General features: G+C 41.5%; 1 long non-coding RNA gene across 1 annotated transcript; it reads left to right on the forward strand.

The window, feature by feature from the left end:
- Positions 1-4529: 4529 nt before the first annotated feature.
- Positions 4530-8499, forward strand: LOC126531176 (uncharacterized). The gene is made up of 2 exons (XR_007599591.3): positions 4530-5272; positions 8333-8499. It is a non-coding gene; the product is annotated as an uncharacterized lncRNA (long non-coding RNA).
- The last annotated feature ends 9327 nt before the right edge of the window (positions 8500-17826 follow it).

A 17826-nucleotide genomic window follows, 5' to 3' on the forward strand; every position in this document is an offset into this window, starting at 1 on the left:
AATCGCAAACATTTAACCTTAAAACTTGGGAAAGATACTAACACATACTAACACAAAACAAATATCAACAGCATCAGAATTTCTAAAAATGAATGAAAAGCAAATAACAGAGATCGCAAATAACATATGGAGGAAAAAAACGGAGGCATTTCCTACAACAGTCAGCGAATTTAAGGAAGTGGTAGATGTTATGCAGAAGGAGATGAGACCAACACGGAAGAAAAACTGTTGGATTGGAAAGAGAAAACCACGTAGGTGGTGAAACAAGGCAGTAAAGCAAGCTATAGAAGAGCGTAAGCCAGTGTCTAGGGATCGAGAAGCCAAAAAGTTGGGATTACACAAAGAACAGAGGTGCTCCTTAGATAGAAAAAATACCGAGAAAAGAAACGAGTAGCAAGTGAGCTTGTGCAATAGAAAATTAAATGCGCAAGTGAACCCCCCCCCCCCCATCAGGAGCATTACATTCGCAAAAGAGACAAAGGCACCCTAAAGAGATTTTGGAACTACATAAGAGCACTCGGAGCTCCAGCTAAAAATTCGCAAACTGCTATAAGGTATGAGACGGTAACATCTTCAAAGGAGACAATGCGCTGCGGTACAACACAGACATTATTAGGGATAACTTCGGCATTCAAACAGATAAAAAAGTTCAGACTCAAACAGATCCAGCAACAACAGAGAAGCCTGTAAGATCAAAATTTAGCATAGAAAGCTTTTATTGGAAAAAAAGAAAGAGGAGGAAAATGTCCCTAATAACACAGCAGCAGGACCTGATGAAATCCTAATACAGCTAATCAAAAACCTCGGTCCAAAGATCAAGGCACTGCTGACTAATGCCATAGAGCAAGTGATCAGAACGAAGAAAACTCCAGTTGCATGGCGCGGAAGCAAGATGAACCTCATCTACAAAGGTAAAGATGATAAAGATAGGACGAGCTCGTACAGGCCAGTTACAGTAACATCGGTGCTATACAGAATGGCAATGCAAGCCATAAAATTAGAATTGTCAAAATGGGCGGAAAGATGATATACTGAGGGAACTACAGAATGGGTTCAGACCAGGCAGACGCTTCGATGATAATATTTTTGTTCTAACTCAGTGCATAGAGATTTCAGTAACTCAACATATACCTTTATGAATAGCATTTCTAGATATTAAGGGAACCTACGACAGCGTAGACAGGGAGTTGTTATGGGATATTCTCAAGCACAAAGGCATAGATAACGATTTCGTGGAGCTGCTGAGGGACATATATAGGGACAACCGAGTAAAAATTGTATGGGAAGGCTGAAATTGTAATGAAGTGGTGGAAATTCACCAAAGACTGAAGCAAAGATGCCCTTTGCCTCCACTGTTGTTCGCGCTTTATTTTAAGGGCATGGAAAGACAAACAATCAATTAGGATTTGATTTATCCTACACGCATAAGGGACAAATGGTGCAACAGAAGCTCCCTGGACTGATGTATGCAGAAGACTTAGTACTACTAGCAGACAATAATATGTGTGGCAACGCAATCACAAATCTAGGCCTTAAATTTAGTACAGATAAATCTAAAATTATGGTCTTTAATGAAGAGACAAGTAACTATGTGGTGTCATTTCAACAGCAAGTCATACCCATAGTCAAGTAATATAAATACCTCGGCATATACATAAACAAAGGAAAGGCTTACTCAAGCACCCCTCAAACCTCAATAACCTCAAAATAAATGGGAAGCGGAATGCAGCAATTATGAAACATAGGGCACTTAGGGGCCAGAACAAATATGAAGTGGTGCACGGGATCTGGAAAGCAGTCATGGTGCCAGTGCTAACGTTGCCAAATGCCATGCTGTGCCTAAAATCGGATATTTTGTCGGGTTTGAAGTCAACTAAAGATTGGTGAGCCGGTTGGCTTAGGGAACCCATGGCAAAACCACAAATAAGGCAGTGCAAGGGGACATGGGTTGGGCCTCGTTTGAGTAAGTCAAAGAAGCGCAGAGCAAAATTAGTTATGCAAAAAGACTCAGGAACGTGGATGAAATGAAATGGGCGGCTAAAGTGTACAAGTATCTGTACCTAAAAAGCGTGGACACAGAATGGAGGAACAGGTCAAGAAAGTTGGCAACCAAGTACAGGGTAACTGAAAGTGTAGATAGACAACCCGAAGTGATCAGAAAGAGAGAGAAATAGAGACAGCAAAGTGGATGCAAAGAATGGAAACTAAAAAGACCATGGAGATCTGCAAGAATGTGAAAAAATTAATTAGAAAGGAAAATTTGTACAATAACAGGAAGGGAAGTGCCTTGCTATTTGAGGCTCGAGCTGGTTGCCGAAGGACAAGAACATACTGCAACAAATATTTGCAATTAGATGAGGCATGTGTATGCTGCAAAAAAAATCCGGAGACCACTGAGCACATCCCAATGGAATGCGAAGGGAGTCACCCAGCGAGACCAATACGCCTTGCAAAAGTGCTTGGATTTAAAGTGGACAGAAGTATCAACCAGTCAGCAGTCGAATTCAATAATGAATATGAATATTTTTTTTTTTATTTTAAGTAAAGCAGCTTCATCCCTTCAAGCAGAAAGAGAGACAGAAAGAGAGAAAGCTCTTCATTCAAAAGAAGAGTGCTTAGCTAGTGCATATACTTCAAGCAGCCTCATCGTTACTTCAAGTGTTCATTATAAATGAGGGCGTGCCACAACAAGATACGTTCCAAACAAAATATTGCTTCTATTTCTCATAGTAAAGCTACAAACTAAACTTTAAATAAGAATTTTTAGCAGGAGGTTTTACTGCACAACCTTAAAGGGCCCCTCGCACTGGACATTGCAAATAGATAAGCACGGTGCGTAGATCATTCAAAAACGATTGTGTCTGCAGAGTAACACTGATCTACACCACAAAAACAGCTGAAAATTCAAAAAGTCCTCGCGCCCTTCACCCCTGGAGGCACGACCAAGGTGATGCTATGCATTCATTAGGTGCCTCCATATCACATTCATGCCACCTGCAGCACACAAAAAGTAAGCATCAGTGAGAACAACTAGGGAATTCTTCTGACACACAGAGCATGCAGAAGCACCTCTAGAAATGTGCCACGCAGCAATAGAAGAAAGGCGACAACAGAAAGAGGTGGGTGTCGCAGGGGGCAAGAGTCCTCACAAAATAGCAGTAGGCAGGGAATGTCACTTGTGAGCACTTATCAAGGCAACATAAAAGAATAATGCTGCAGGGAGAGTGGCTCCCCTCCTTTCACTGTTACTTTACTTGCGTCTATCTTGGTTACTACGCTTCAGAAAATTATTATTGTGGTGCAACACTCCCTAGACAACACTTTACAACTTGTATAATCATGCTTATAAAGTTATTACAGAGAGCAAAGTTTCTTTCATAAATTTTAACATGCATCTCTTTGACCATCTGCAATTGCCCCACTCATCGCCATTCTAGCTATTGCCTTCTGAAGTGCATGCAACTTGCACATAAGTACAAATAAGCCACCTAAAACATAGACAGAGCTAAGTATCTCCATTATCACAGTGCACTATGATCAGACAATTTATGTGCATGAACTTATGTTTTGTATAAATAAATGACTGCAAAAAGCACTGTCCAGCATGCGCAACCTTAAAGGGACATTAGCCTTGACTTCTGTTGAAAAGCCCAAACGCATGCATCTTGTATGTACACTAATATGACGCAAAGGGCATAGTGCAAGCCACAGAAATTAATCTGTTCGGCAGGCTGCGCACATGTGCGCACAGAGGTTGTGTTCCATAAATTTCAAATGCATACGGGCAATTGTTCTGCCTTTGACGCGTAGGTAAAACTTGAAAAAATAAATAAAACGCTTGTACCGAAGTTCCCAGTTTGTCCTTCGTAGACATTTACGGCCTAAACTACGAAGAATATCGGGTAAAACGTTTTCCCGCTCTTAACTTGTTGGAGCGCCCGAGACACCTAAAACCTCACGAGGTGTGTTGGTGACCGGTATGCGTACCCTGATTTAACGTCCCCACTGTCAAGCAATATGGTTGATTTTCCTGAAGCAATTTTGCCAGTAAGAGACGCAGGAACCGTGTCAACAAAGCTTAGTTGGACGCATTTCATTGGCAACACAAGATGCAGCAACAGACAAGCGTAAAACGCGAGCGAGACTGTTACCATCAGAAATCTTCTTTTTGGTAGAAACAACAGATCAGTCATTGATGTTTCTCTTGCGCCTTGCGTGCTCCCGCCACGATGCCCACAAGTATGGCTACGAACGTCAGTCCTTGGCAGACGACTCGTGTACGCATCATCATCTGTGACTGCCTCGACTGACCCTTGACCATCGTCTTCAGACCGACACCCAACGCCGTCACCGTGGCCAGAAGTCCTACGAAGACCACATTTTCCACAACAGTTGGTTTAGTCAGATCAGGAGATACCCGTGTCACGACTTACCCAGTGGCACAAATGGGTTGGCCGCTAATTTATTTTTTATACGAGCGGCCCGGTCCGCTGTCTCAACAGCATCTTCTTGACGAAATGATTTCTCGATCTCTATCCATTCTAATTCGTCGTCCTTTGAATTTCTAGGAAGGTCCGCCATCGGTGCAGAGCACGGTGCAGACAGTGCAGAGGCAAAATGCAGATATCACGTGACCATTACGCCTGCTACCGTTCGAATCATAGAGTTTCTGTTCGAATGAGGGCGCTAAATAAACAAATTCAATAACCATATCAATAACCTTTCTTTCTTTCACTGTAAAGAAGAATAAAAAACAGCTCGTTAGTGAAACGGTTAGTGTCCTCAAAATCGGGCGAATAGGCCGCAGGGCGGCACTGCCACTGCGGCATATAATTTCTCACATTTAGTGAGAAACTCTATGCGCTAGGGGTATAGAATTATTGTATGAAACTAAAGTCATGGCAGAATCCTTCTCTGGTCATGGCTAGTAGAGTGTACTAGAATACGGTTGAGTGCGACGAGCGGGTGGGTGGCGCATGCTTTGCAGCGAGGCCAGTGAGGCGCGCGACGACGAAAAATACTATGGCAGCGCTGCGATCGAAGTGGATTGGGTCGCATCAAGGTTAGGGTCCTATCAAGGTCGCGCCGTTGGAAACGGCCGTGTCTGCTGTGCCCGGGGCACAGCAGACGAAAGGTGCCCGAAATGTCTACGTTCACCCATGACGTCACGTCCGCTATAACCCATGATGTCACATCCGCTCATTTCCATGGCGTCTGTCTTGCGGAGCCGGCTGCGCTGCGAAGCGGTTCGTATTCCGTGCCCACTTAGAGCGTGAGTAATTAATCTTTCCACGCTATATGCGTGTAATAAAGGATTGGGGCTGTGAGCTGTTTGATGCGTTACCATTAGGTACCTTGTGCGCATATTTTGCCTCATGGCCGCGTCAAATTGCAGCCGGCATGTGGAATGGGCCGTGGCATCTTATATGGAGCTGCTCATATGTGAGTGGTATTGCCTCCGTCAGGATCGTCAGTGCGTGCACAGAACCATTCAGTAGTCTTTTTCAGGGGAGGGTGCGCGTAAGAACGAGGATGTGAGAAAACACTGGCATGACGAGCTGTTCCGTCAGATCGCGTTACGTCGTGCTTTTTGTCTAAGACCATCTCGCTCGAGCGAGAGGATCTTAGAACAGCATTACTACTGCTTTTTTACAGCTTTGCTGCGGCTCATTTAATCATCACCTGCATTCTTTTAATAATACGAATGGCATCGCTCCGCGGAAGAGCGTCTCTTGAAGTTTCCAAACAAGAGCCAATGCCGCCGTGCCTGCTGCATATACGCTTACCTTTCCTAACGCAGTTAAGACGCGGCACCAGCTCTGCTACTGCGTGATACAGGGTCACTATGATAAGAAAATTAAAAAGAACAAACGAAATTAATGCAGAAAATGTCAAACGTTGCCAAGCGTGCTAAACGGACCTGCCTCGCTAGATAAGTTGAATAAATCGGCGTCCTGAAGTCAGCTTCGCCGCAGTAGACTAGTGTTACGCGGTGAAGCATGTCAGAAGTGAAGAGTGACCGCTTTCACCGACATATATAATATGTGTTCCTTAATGATGTACGCGTGCACCTGCCGTCTCCTGTTACATTACGCGCGCCGAGGCGCCTAATAAGTGTACTGGCTGGCCTTCAGCGCTATTTCGGACGTGGCTGTGATGCTTTGAACCTTTGGTTTGTCGGCCTCGTAAGCAATTGAGTTAATGTTTACACAGCCATTTGTTTCTGAACTGTTGATTTCTTCCATAATAGCTACGTAATTTCGTAGTCTCCTGTCTAACTGCTTTGGTCATATGCGAGTCAAGGTGTTTTCTTTAGCCGAGCGCAGTTTTCGAAAGCGAAACGACGCTTTTGCATCGATCAGCATATAGTGCCGTCGCCCATTTACAACACAGTCAATCAATGTCATTTTGTATGTCACTGGGAAACCGCCGAACGCAGGGAACTCACTCGCATGCGGGGAACTGCATAACTAGCCACTGGATTAGCGTGCCTCTTGGGAAGCTGCTTTGCATCAAAGGCCAGGTACCCTTGCTATGATTCACCGCAAAACATTTATCTCTAACTGCTTAATCTATTTGTATTGCGGTGAAGCTAACCTTACGGAACCGAATTTAGCAACGCTTTTTAGACTCCTGTATCTCTACCAGCCACTACCAAACGCTTGTCGGTACGTCTCTTGGCAAAGGTCCAGCTAAATCTCCCTGTTGGGAATTGGGGGGACTCACGTATATGAAAACTGCCAAGGAAAGCAGTTGCCCTGATGAAGGCACGCTCCCCTGTCGAAACATTTGCACCAGCCTGTTCGACCACCGTTATCACCGCAACATAGTTGTGTGTTGCGGTGAAGCATGCCAATATTGGGAAAGATTTACGTGAATCTGGAATGTATGGTTTCTGTTGGCGACGAACCTAATGTTCTACTCTCAACAAAGCAGATTTTTGCGGCAGGATGCATGGTGTCTTAAGAACTTTTGTTGGCTAAAGCCATACATGCCAGATTAGCTCTTGTCACAATAATACGCTTTACCGCAATACACAAGACGCCTCGCTGCAGGACACGCCCGCCGTAGTTAGCCAAAACCTTACGTGACCGTTCACTGCAAAACACCTCCTGTATTGTGGTGAATCGTAATAAAGCACATTTGTCAGTTTAGAATGTAAAGACCCTTGCCCTTCGCTTTTGTAATATTATGACTCAGTTTAATGAGAACATGTATTCACTGCTAAAAACATCCACATTGAACTAGAGATATGAACACTGATGGCAGCCTGTGTGATGTTTTATCTCTTTACTTCTTTTGTGTACCTGTCACGCTGCCATTATTAAATTTTCCTGTACTTTGTAAGGTGCTGACGTACATAACATTACATCGCAAGGAGCCACTGTGTAATTAGTGTTCAAGGACCAGTGTGATGGTTTTTCTCAAGAAAGGTTTGGGTTATTTTGTTGTGAAGGTTTTTTTTTTTAGAGAGGTAGCTTTCTGAGAAGAAATCAGATGTCAGGAAATAGACCTCAGTGGCACAGTAATCTTGGCTGTCTTTTGCTGAAACGTGCCCTAGACATAATTGAGTGATTTGCACTTGCAACTAGACAGCAGCCTTAGCTTGGGAGACCAGTGATATGGCATATTTTATCAAACTAGGCGGCACATTGCATTACCAGTCCGAACAGAGACCTGTTTAAATGTTTGTCACCTTTAACACCTAGATTTTCGACCATGAATTCAGAAAAATCTGTAGCACATTTAGAACCTAGATTTTAAATGCTGTATAAGTTGGCTTCTTGTTCACTGCAGCTGTGCTCGGCTTCTGTCCAAACGGGAGAGCACTTCTGCACAGCTTATTAGGGAACATCCTTATTTACATACCTTCTTTTTATTTATCTTGCCTACAATGACAATCAAATGTTTATAGCACATGAATGTGCTATGCATGAATCTTAACTTACAATGCCATGTTCAACAGCACAGTGCATGTAGCTTGTGTTGGTTCATTCAAGCTAAGCATTGCTATAGCCTTTAACTGTAGGTATCATGGTATGAGAGCAGAGAAATGGATATGCAAAGACAGTTGGGTACATTGAGACAACATCTTTGTTGTGTGTGAAAAGGTGACAGATACACAATATGGGGAGAACGCATGCACTTTCATATTTTCTCGCGCACAAAAAAAGCCGGAGGAATAAGGTTTCTTCACTGTGCCATAGAAACTATATGTTTGCTCTCAAAGGTAATTCTGATTCATTGGATATGTTCCTGTGCTGTGTTTATTTTCTTGAGTGTGCTTTAGTTTTTGCACGTTAATGTTTCAAACTCGTTTTTGTTTTCACAGACTGAACATCCCACGTCTTGGTTTGACTTCCTGGTACGGGATACTTGCACTTAGCATGGAGTGATGAAGCAGAGCAGTGTACTTTTATTAAATGTGCAGATTTTAGCAGTATAACAGCCGTTCATTAAAAAAACATGTGTGCTGAAAATAAAGTGTTCTTACCCACATCCCTCGTTGTCTATTTATTTATTTATTAATACTGTCAACCCTCATAGAGGGTCATAACAGAGAGGACAATCCAATTACATAAATCAAATATGGACAATGTCAATGTACGTAAAGTTGCTTAACACTTGTCAATTCACAGTGAATAAGATGTTCACTTGAATGCTGTTCAGCACACTTCTGACATTTATCAAAATACGTACAATGAATATCAAGTTGCACATATCACTTGGCACTTCAAAACTAAATCGAAAACTCCCATAAATATGCCTCAGCAGCATTTTCAAAGTCGGTGACATCTTTTAGGCTAACAATAGCGTTTGGCAATTGGTTCCACATTTCTATCGCATCCAGGAAAAAATGAGTATCGATATGTATCACTATTGATACGGTCGGCTTTATGACATAGTCGTGGTTAGTTCGCGGGTATCTTTTGCCTAGAGCATGTAGATATTTGAGCTTATCAATCTAAAGTTGATCCTGCATTATTTGATAAAGCACCTTCAGCCTATATTTTTTTCCTACGTACCTCAAGAAGATAGAAGTTGTAACGCTGTAACATAAGCGTGACCGATTCCTTCCTTCGGTATGTCGAACAAATGAAACGTGCCGCCAGACTCTGTATCCTTTCCAACTTCCTCTTAAGCGTCACTTGATGGGGACTCCAAACAACGGCTGAATATTCTAGTATCGTCCTAATGAAGGTGGTGTACGCAATAAGTTTTACATTACGCGATGCACGTTCCAGTTTTTTTTTCTCAGAAAATATGACTTTTGATAGGCAGTCATGCAGACGTTATCTATATGTTGGTTCCATGTCAATTTTGCTCGTATTCCTGTATTCTCATCAGCAAAACCACTTATATGGGGAACTGATCATGATAAGTGCTCATGAGCATTTTAAAGAACAGCCTTAAACCCTACTCATGCACTCGTAAAATGTATAGATGCAGTGAAATTGAAACAGAAGGCAAAATAGCAAACATGATGCAGTATTTGTCAGACAATTATGTCAGAAATTTTTGCATAGAACAATTTACTTAGAGCATACTAGCACTACAAAGTACCCATATTTCTTGTTAGGCATACATTACCACAAGCTTTTAAATGTGGTCACAAGAGAGATGCTGGCTTTAATGAGGAACTATAGAGGTTAAAGGCAGCCATGAAAATGTATTAAGAAATAATGCAATGCATAGCATTTACTCAGTTCAGAGAGCTTCCAAAGTTGCCGTAAGGCCTTGATAGCTGTGGATGAGGGAACAGTTGTAGTCCAATTGGAGTATGAGGAATGAACATTAAGATCGAAACAAGTAACAACTTGTATTGCAATTAAAAAATATTGCTATACCTTTAAAAAGACAGTGAAATGAAATTTGTGTGACAATTTCCTTTTCCTTCTACTTCATTTAGGTTCAACATACTTATTTTAGTAACACAAAAAAGCAGAGGCGTGAAGCACATAAGAAAGATGCTAGTCTGTTTTTATATTCTGCCTTCTCTAAATTCAAAGTTCAGTAAAGTTAACTTAGAAAGCTACAGTGAAGCCATTGCGTCTGCCTGTATGGTGCATAACAGCAGCAATCGCCAGCCTAACTGCTTGGGTTTACAGTGCCTTATCTGTATTGTATACCTTTTAAGTGCTGAGCTACTGGAAGATTGATTAAGGTGGCCAACACGCTGAACCAGTAGTTTACTGAGTAAAATACATGGAGAAGGGTGGAAAGATAGGACAGAGCACAGGGGATGTATTCCGTGTCCACCTAGTGGAAATGTCCATTTCATCCGCTGCTGAAGTTCTGATTGGCTGGGCTGGGGTAAGCATGAGAAGGAGACATGCTCCCCCAGCTAATTCAGCAGAAGAGGATATGGACATGTCCACAAGATGAATACTTACAAAGCTATTTAATAGAGTACTTCTGTAACCAACATGCCTGCTGTGCCATCCTTGCTTTCAATGTCTGTCTTAGTAAAAGTGTGAAAGAACCAGGTTTGTGCATGAAAAGTCTTCCTGAGGGTGTGTGCCTTGAAGCCCATAGTGGTAATCACAGGAAACGGGGGTGGATCCAGAGTAGCACCAAAGGGCAAGCCTTCATCGAAACAAATATGGAGGGAAGTGACTGCATGCTCAAGCTTGTCAGCTCACAAGTTTGCCAAGACCAAGTGATGTCAGAAGTTGATGAAGCCTACATGGTTAATGTATAACCGCTTAGGCCAAAATTATTTAGTTACTTTTTATGAGAACTACGTATTTACTGGAAATCTCAAAATAATTATGTTAGTGCAGAATACCTTCCACTAGTTGTGACTTCCTTGAAAGAATGAAAATGTTTGAGTTGTACTTGTGTGGTGCATGAAGTTACTTAAAAAAAAAAAAACTCAGCAATGGAAACAAAATGCAAAGAGTAGTATTTGAAATAAATTGCCACCTCTTTAGGGCTAGATGAATTCAAATAATAATAACAATAAGCAAATGAAGATCGGGCATACAAGATAGATGCTTCGGCTCCCACTTGAAAGCCTTGTTCGCAAAGATTGCGAACAAAGCTCCAGTTGAACCAGTTCTTATTTTTCATTTTTATGGTTAGCACCTAATTTTAAACTACTTACCGTGCCTCTTTTGACCAAACCAGACAGGCTGCCGTCAAACTCTTCACTACTTCAATGCAAATAACTGGAGGTTGGCAAATACATTTTTCTAATAGGAATAGTAGGTAACGAATAGTCAAACACTGATGCATACAGTTACAGCAGGCATATTTATCTTGGAATTAAGCACCATGCTTATATTGTCTAGTAAAAAAAGGACAGCTATCAAGGAAGATTAGGATTATTTTTAAGCAAAAGTAATTATACCTCGTATACTTGAAGCAGATGTAGTGCTTCTGAAGAATCACGTCCAAACTGCACACACTAAAACATTAAGCTGGGATATTCAAAAGGACAAGTACATGTTTTGCTCGCCAAGTGACTTTTAGTGTGCTCAATTATGTAAAGTGTGCTATTATATGATTAATGTAATTTGCTAATGTAAAGAAAGAAGGAGCCAGGATCTCTTGCTTCATATATATGCGCTGAATCAAGAAGGTAATTAAGGAAGAAGAACACCAGAAATAAACACAAATATTTGTGTGCTTTCTGGCATAAAATAATTCTCATGTAAGCCACATAACATGCTTTCCAAAGCATCCCCTACCTTAACTTACAGCTGCATTACATGAAGGCACTTTCTAAGAACCCACATGCTTCATGATCATTCATTGTGTTAGTGACTCCTACTGAAGTAGACTGAGAACATATCTGGGCATTACATTCAATAGCTGATGTAAAGTGAAAAGACGGCTGCTTGTAGGTATGAATGAACCAAGTGAATAAGAAATATAAGTTCTCAAACTTCTAGTAGTAAGTGTGGCAGCACTTAAGAAGAACATATTGCAACTAAAAATTGCAACACATGATGAAATAACTGAAATAGCTAGGGAGAGTTTAATAGACCAATAAACAGGAAACTGCAAATTCCCAACATTTCTGAATACTTTTCTTCACATGTACTCACCTCATAAGTATGACTTCCCTTAATGCTCGAACCTCTGCCTCAATTTCATAATTCCCCATTCTCGCTGCTTCGCTCATGCTGATTGACATCTAGCACAAAGGTTGGCAAAAGTAGCTCAGCATGTGCATGTGTTGTGAGGCAAGCTGCCCACATCTGGTAGCCGCATGCCAATTTCTCAGAGTAGATGAAAGGGAAGCCTTGAGGGTAAACCATAGAGAAGACGGATACCTTGGTTCAATGATAACTGAAAACACCAACATGGAAAATTTGGACAGCCCACAGAATCAGCAGAATTGACATAGTTTGGAAAAACTGAAAAGATGCATTATGATATTTATGTTACACAGGTTCCAGTCAAGTTGAAGGTTTTCACTGTCTAATAAACTTACAAGACAATACATGACCAGCAATAATGTATGGAACCTAAACAATTTTAATAAAGTCATCTGATCCCGAAGAAGCACTAAACAAATTCTGCACTTTATTTTTATTGGCCGTTTCGACTAACACACGCACGGTAAATTTGGGAAAAAGTATAAATATCCGCGCAACCCATGGATGACGGAGGGTCTTCTAGAAAGTTTAAGAAAGAAGGAAAACATGTACAAGAAAACTAAATGTCAGCCCTTTAATACTAGACTAGCTAGACGCTATAGTTGATACTGTAAATTACTGAATGTTTTACTTAAACATGTGAAAAAAAAGTACTACAAAAATAAATTTGATCAGAATAAGGATAACCCCAAAAAGCAATGGCAGTTATTGAACTCTTTTCTTAACAAATCGTCTGTTGATGCCTGTATAACCAAAATAAATTACAATGGCCTCACTCTTTCTGAGCCCAACGAAATTGCTAATGCTTTTTTGGACTACTTTTCTTCTGTTTACACTAATAACAACACACATGCACAGTTGCATAATAGTTTGAGCCGTACGACACAATCGTTCTTCTTGTTACCAGCTACACCAAATGAAGTGTGCTCCACGATTGCTAACCTTAAAAATACAGGGCCTGGCTTAGACAATATTTGTGTCAGGCATTTAAAACTGGTTGCGCATTTAGTTTGCGACACACTCTGTAATATCATCAACCTTATGTTCAAAGAAGGTGCATTCCCTTCATTTTTAAAAAAATGCCAAGATTATTCCTGTTTTTAAATAAGGCGACAAACACGTACACAGTTAATAATTACCGACCAATTGCAATTCTTTCCTGCCTTAGTAAACTCATTGAGAAATTATTTGTTAAACGTCTTAATAACTACTTAACAAAGTTTAAATTGCTAAAGAACAATGAATTTCGTTTCCGCCCAGGAAGTTCCACGAATCTAGCTGTCCTATCTCTAACTGACTACATAAAAAAAATGTATTGATTTGGGAAACTTAGTTGGTTCTGTATTTTTAGACTTCAGTAAAGCTTATGACACGGTTAACCATCAAGTCCTGTTTAATAAACTTGACTCTTATGGTATAACCGGTCCTGCGCTAACATTCTTAAAAAATTATTTACTTGACCGGCCATACACAGTACATGCAGCAAATACTTTCTCAGTAACAAAATGTATTAACCAAGGTGTACCACAGGGATCAGTTCTGGGCCCTTTGCTTTTCCTTTTATATATTAATGATCTTCCGGATTCTCTTAACTCCACCAACTACGTTCATTGCATTTTATATGCAGATGACACAACCATATCTTCATCTGACAAATCTGTTACTACTCTTACTTCTAAGTTAAATATTGCATTAAGTAACAATGTAAAATGGTGTAGCAACAATTACTTAGTTCTTAATCCTTTAAAAACTAAATTTATGTTATTCAAAAGGGCTCAAAGGGCCTTAACTTCTATTCCTGAAGTAAAGCTTGGAATTAATTCAATTCCCATTAGCACCGATGTCACTTTTCTTGGCATACATCTTGACCCTAACCTTACATTTCGCTCTCACTTCCAACATCTCAAGCACAAGACTGCGTTTGGTATACGTGCATTAATCAAAGCTCGCCCTTTTTTATCTCGTGAGGCTCTGCTAGCGTTGTATTATGCATTCATTCATAGTCACATTAATTACGGCATTGTTTCATGGGGCAACACATACGCTTGTCACTTATCATCAATTCAACATATCCAAAATCAGTCGATACACATTATCACTTCTAGCTCCATGCAATCCAATGCCTCTTTGTTACTTCGCGCGTATAATATCTTGCCTATTAATAATTTGTTCCAGTTTAACATACTCGTCTTACTCCACAAGTTGCTTCATAATAACCTTACGTTTCCGTTCATTGCAACTGACCTTTTGCAGAATAAAAATATGACCAGATTTGTGGCTAACAACAATTTCTTGTTACCCATGGTTCATACCAATTATGGCAAAAAAACATCTTCCTTCGCTGCAATTTCTCTTTGGAATGAATTACCATCAACAATAAAATACTGTACTTCTCTTGCAATTTTTAAAAATCATTTTAAGCATCATTTCCTGCGTTAACTGTGATGTGGCGGTGTACCTTTGACTTTTATCTCACATGTCATTTCTTGTATTTCACCCATTCCTTTTTCCGACTTTCTTTTATAGCGTGCTTTTTCGTGTTTGATTGTAAATGACATGTCTAGTGATGTATTTGATCTGTAGATGTTGTTTATAATACGCTAACTTGCTGACTATTGATATCACCATCAATCTTGTTATTATTAACCGAGGGTCCCATTACAGTTCTCTCACTTTGGGACCCTCGTCTGTATATTTGTCATGTAATTACTTCTTTTTTTTTGGAACCAATAAATCTGAATCTGAAATATGAGAAGTCAGGATGGAGAAGTGACTAAATTGAGGATGCTAAAATGGATGAGCTGGAGGCAGATTGTGAAGACAGGTCTTAAAAAATTAACATTCAACACACACTTAAGTTGGCAAAGATTGGACTCAATGTTCAAGAAGAAATTGACTAATATAATTGATTGGTATACATACATGAGAGAGCAGCAACAATACAGCAGAGATAACTGTCATTCAAGAGGGAAGGACGTCAGTCTAAAAATTAACATTTGATCAGAAGAATGGTTATGCATGGGCTAAGGCTCATGTACAATTCTGTATGGTACGCATGATGTCAGAGCTGCATCGCATAAGGAACTGTGGCCTTACATGCCTCGATTATGAAATGATGTGGGCCAAGAGTGGAACAAGGATAGCACCAAGAGGGGGCCTCCTCCAAAAGTAGAACGGTAGGGAAACAGGGCAAGAGAGATTTTCTACTCAACAGATACAGAGTTATATGAGTCATAGTCATAGAAACCATGACCCAAGGAGCTGAACAACAAGGTATATAAATTCAAATCTCTATGCAGTTAAGCCTCAGTATAACGAAATTCTCGATATAACGAAGTATTTAACTTTTCATAACCTCTTCTCCATAGAACACCATGCCTTTCGAGCCTCAATATAAAGAAGTGTGTTTGTGTGCAATTTCAATATAACGAAATTTTGCTTCTGCCGCAGAGGAGTGCCAAGACAATCAATGGTAACTTCCGCGGACGCAGATAGTCAAATGATTGAATTACAAGCGGCTGCTTGCAAACGCACCTCTCAAACGGCGTGCAGCGCGACAAGAACAGCTTGGAGCCGCATCATGTTCCGTATAAATTAAGTCCAAGTGCGATCAGATCCTATCGCGCCCCGCGCACTTGTGCTTTAGGTGCGAGTGAACGTGTGCGAGGGTGAGACAAGAAAGATGGTGGCTTCATAAGTGCGCCCTTCCCACGCGAGCAATGGCAAAGTGGGGAAGGAAAGCGAGCTGGCGGTAACGCGATCAAGCGCGCGCGAGGGGGCGGAGTGGGGGGGGGGGGGGGTAAGTTGACGCGCGTCTCGGCCATGACTGCGCGTGGCTGTAAGCGCGGCTGAGCGCATATGCAGCCGCGCACCCTGCTCTAGAGGTAATCTGCTGCATGTGGAAAGAGCGGGGATGCCAAGACGGCGTGGCATCATGTAAGCTGTTTTCCAGTACGTTTAGTATTGAAGGTTGCGCAATCTCGAGTTTTGATGACCCGTTGGAACGAGAAGCAGACGAAGCATTCGCTCCCAGCTGCCGGCGCTTTTCATGATAGCGTCGTCGCAGTGCGACCGGGCGACGCTTTGGGGGCGGAGTGCACGCGAAAGCATATGGCGTCACTTAATTCGTACCGCTGATGTGAAGATATCAACGTGGCATGAAACCGTATCATTCATCGCCGCTGACTCCTATATTTCTCAAAATAAATTGTTTTCTCATTCAAACGCTTTTTTTTATTGCCCAATAGTTCAGAAAATTGCATGGCCCCTTTCTGTGCAATAAAAATCGATCGGCGACTGTACTCATTTGCATAACAGATCGAATTTCAATGCAACGAAATTTCTATATAACGAAGCGAATTGCCGATTTTACCTACTTTGTTATATCAAAGTTTAAGTGTATAACGAAATTTCCTGTTCTCTACACGGGGGCGGCAATGTGGGCTTGTTCGTTGATCATCATGGAACAGCATGTAGTGTAGCGCAGCAAAAACAAGAACACAAGAAGAAGTGAAACACAGACACAAGCGCCTAATTATGTCTGTGTTTTGCTTTTTCTTGTGTCCTTGTTTTCGTTGCATTACACTACATGACATTCAATACTTTCACTGTCACATTCATGAGCACTGAAAACCTAGAATCAACTAATATCTTGCCTGATTTGCCATAATTAAAAAAAAATGTGGGTATAGTAGGTCTAATTGAGTTCTGGTGATTTTAGTATCACTGACATGTAGCTTTTAAGAATGTTTAATCGTTTCTTCTGTTAAGGCAGAGTACATGCTCAACTGCTACAATAAGTGTGAATGTAGGCAAAAACGGCATTTCTGGCTCTTGCATCAATTTTATGGCATGTTGCGTGATCTAATCAAGTGGTTTGAATTTGACGAAGTTCTCGATTTAACAAAATAAAACCTCACATCCCAATAAAATTTATTAACTAGACTTATTGTACTTTATAACCAAAGTACTGTATAACTATAAGCAGCTACAGCCGCCAAGAGTGGCGAGCAGAATTGAAATGAAATTGCTTTAGTCGAAACACGCCGAGCGCTGCTGTTAAAGTACGCGCCACATGCATTGGGCAACTGCGGGAACTGTGGTACCACATGCAGTTATTCAAAGCAGCACATTAAAGTGCCGCGGACTCAAATTGGTTGGTAAATGCATTCGGAACCAGTCTTTCGATTACTCAATTGATACATCAGCCACACACTCGCATAGCACGGCCATGTGGCAAACGCAGCCATGCGGACGCTTCACTATGCACGGATCGGCTGGTTGCAATATTGGGGCACTCTATGGGTGCATGTTTAAAGCACAGCGTTTTTTGCCTATCGCATGATCGTTGCGGGTGCTCCATGGCTGAGTGTATTGCATGGTACAGAATTGGCCCCAGTACCAAAAGTACACAGGTAGGGTGGTCCGTGTAGACGAAGCGTGAACGCGAGCTCAACATAACCACGTCGTCATTATTCTATAGCGATTATTTATGCGAAAGCGTCAAATGGCCCATTGAGCAAAAAAGCCGGCGTCTGTCGTCTCAGCGAAACAGCACCTAAAATCCCATTGGCTGCGACCACGTCACAAGCGCACCTCGACGAAACAGAGTGGGTGAAAGGGTACACCTGCTGTCGCTATAGTGCACCAGGTGTTGCGTGAGGGGAGAGGGCGTCGCCGCGATGCCACGTCATCCTTGCTCTCGCAAGCCGCCGCCCGG

The sequence above is a fragment of the Dermacentor andersoni genome, chromosome 1 (assembly GCF_023375885.2).
Source record: "Dermacentor andersoni chromosome 1, qqDerAnde1_hic_scaffold, whole genome shotgun sequence".
NCBI classification, from domain to species: Eukaryota; Metazoa; Arthropoda; class Arachnida; order Ixodida; family Ixodidae; genus Dermacentor; species Dermacentor andersoni.